Below are 3,344 nucleotides of genomic sequence, written 5' to 3' on the forward strand. Positions count from 1 at the left end.
AATATGTGCCAAAAAGTCAGTTGTGCTGCCAAATGACATTGTACCGGTATACTAAAGTGTATTTGAATGGATAAATCATGACTGTGTCCCTTCTCTGCAATCATCTCCCTTGGACAATTCTGCCTGACCTCCACATTTCATGCTCTCTGTTCCTCCAGGTGCACAAGTCTGCTGTTTGGATTCACTATGAAGTCTTCTGGCTGTAGTATAAAAGGTTTGGTAAAGAAGAATGATAACTCCAGTTATTGACATTATAGAAACAGAAAAGACTTTGCTGCTACATGCAATCAGTCATCATTCAGAACTGATAGAGTCATCAAACATCATTTATCTTATTTTTTTTTTTTTGGAGGGGGGGGGGGGGAAGGGGGAATTTTGATGTTACAATTTTAATACATATGTTATTTACATAACTCTCAAGCATTCCAGCACTTTTAGTATTCTGTTGGACACTAAAAGAGGAATGATTACAAAACAGGCCATCAGATCAACACATTCCATTACTGAACCAAGAAAATTAACTTTGAACTTTAGATGCAGAACTTTAAGCATGCAGATGATTGGATGATTACAAAATGTAAATAAAAACATTTAGCCAATCCAGAATATCATAATCCTGTAATGACATGCACCACTTCTTAAAACTGGAAATATTGTTCTTCTAATTATTCTATGAAGTCCTGTAAATTGCATAAAATTCCCGATTCTTCAGCCATATATCGTCACCTTTAATAATTTCAAATTTTCTTGGCTCCATGTCTGCAGCAGCCTTGTAATGTGGTGATAGGTCACACTCACATCTATAATCCCGGGTCACTCCTTGTACACAGTTATACTGAACACTCCGCATTCACACTGCACTGGTCGTTGTTCATATTACACTATTACAGTAAATACATGTCACAGGCATATACCAAGCATACAACCATATATCTACAAAACAGACCAGTAGTAGGCCAATACAATTACATGATTGAGTAAAGAATATTGGCTTGACAAGATCTCCTCAGATCTTTCTTTCTTATTATTTTTTTTTTAACCCAGTGCAAGGAGTGGGGGCAGCACCTACCCCGCCCCTTCCTCCTAGCTCAGCAGCATCAGCACCCATGCGATGTCCATAACATATTATTGATTTAAAAAAAAAAAAAGCGAATGGAAGAATCATTGAGAGACATAATGAAATTATAGACAGGCAGACTTGTGCATGGAGAAATACTAGTGAACATCGAAACATCTTCGGGTAACTGATGGAGTTATAGATAGAGTTGTAATTTACCAGAACATACCTCACACTGACTGACTCAAGATTTTACAGCTTTGTTGACCCGTGATGAAGAGACGCGCCAGTGCAGTACGGCCGTACCGGTAGTGTAAAATAAAGTGGAACTTGCACAGAGTGCCCCGCTCCTTTCGAGACCATCGAGTGCAGGTTCCGACACAAATTTCGGTCAGCGGCTCTCATCGAGTGACGGTGAACAATGCCGTGACGACGCAATTTTACTTTATTTCTTTGACACTACTGACAAGGAGCTTTTACTTCAAACAGATTTTACTTCCAGCAGCCTGTAAGGAGTGCACTGTTCCTCCCCGCCGGCCGGCCGCGCCTAAGCCTGCGCCGTATTGCGTATCGCGTTATAATATGCATGCATTGCACATAGCGATTAGTACAGAGTGATCCGCCGCTGCAGCGCAGTGTGTGGTACGGGTGCTGTCCGATACGACGCATACTGAATGGCAGCGAGTGTCCGTTTCAAGGGTGGGGTGGATCATGAGCGGGGGTATTGAACTGGCGTCAAAAATTGCGGCAGTCAGGTTGAATGAAATGCAGGTGGTGGTATGGGGGCTTAGAAAACCATGATTCGCAGATATGGCAAATAATAAAGTACTGGGAAAAGTTAAGAGAATTCGACACACGATAATGTATTTGATGAAAATCGGTTTTGAAATGGCTGAGATACCCAAAAACAAAGTTAAACAAAGTAATCGTAATAAAAGGTAGGTCCCACCGATGATCAGGATTGCTTTGTTTTGGATATCTCAGCCATTTCAAAAGAAATTTTCGTCTGATAAACTTTGGAATGCTCTTATATATGTTATTTCATATTTGATAATAGATTTCTCATTACCGAAAAAAAGAGTCATCACTTGAGAACGTTGGAAACCTCAAGCCCAATCTCAACCGATGGAACTACATCACAAAGAGTATAGGCCCTATAAACGCGTGCGCTTTTATGGCTGACCAAGGAGGTTCAAGAGATCATCAAGTCGCAACATATTTGATGTCTTTCATGGCAATTAATTTTCGCCCTTCCTACGGTATACTTTCAAAAGATGAGCAGTATGCCTATAGATAATTATATTTAAAAAAAAACGGATAGAAATTGCGCAAACATTGCTGAAATAATAATCAATAGGCCTATTAGTCAATAATATGACATAGCTATGACCCTATATTATTATGGTATATCAATTTATAAAGAATAAAATCAGATAATACAGGATTATGCCATATCAGGAGCCTGTTCCATAAAGAGTTGCGATTGATCTTACGATCGATTTATTAACCCTATAACTTGATCAATCGAGTGGAAGATCGAATTTGAGTGTAGCCTAAGTGCTGTTTCATAAAAGACACTTACGCTTAATTTCAAGAAAAATCAAGAGTAACTTTCAGTATAATATAGATTGAGCGTTACTTGCGATTAATCGCAAAGTTTGCCAATCTTTAAAGATATAGCCCGAGAACGCCATTCCAGTAGCTCGTTTAACAGTTAGAACTCATTCAATTCGTTTTACAGGTGTTAATGAATGGAATTCAGTTAGTCCAGGGGTCATTTCACGAAGGAACTTGTCGGATAAAATATCTGACAAGTCAATTATATCCGACAAGTTTTGAGAAAGTCTTTAGTCTGATTGGCTGATTTCTCTGAACTTGTCGGATATAATTGACTTGTCGGACATTTTATCCGACAAGTTCCTTCATGAAATGCCCCCCAGATCTCAAGTCCAGCACTTTACACTTTCTCGCTTCGGAACATTATTCAAACAACATACTTATAAGAAACTGTTATCCATGACTGAGTAGAGCTGCCTGCTACCAAATTTCTTCTTCTCTTCACTTCTCTGATCCTGACATTGCTACTGACAGAATTATTGTGTCGGGTGTGCGCTGTGTGTGTGATAAGAACATGTGTGTGTGTGTGTGTGTGTGTGTGTGTGTGTGTGTGTGTGTGTGTGTGTGTGTGTGTGTGTGTGTGTGTGTGTATTAGTGTAGGGCTGATAATTTATTTTTTTTTTTACTTTTTTCTTCTTTCTTTTCATTTTTGCACAATATGCAATTTAAC

This window comes from Diadema setosum, chromosome 18, assembly GCF_964275005.1.
Source record: "Diadema setosum chromosome 18, eeDiaSeto1, whole genome shotgun sequence".
Taxonomy (NCBI): domain Eukaryota; kingdom Metazoa; phylum Echinodermata; class Echinoidea; order Diadematoida; family Diadematidae; genus Diadema; species Diadema setosum.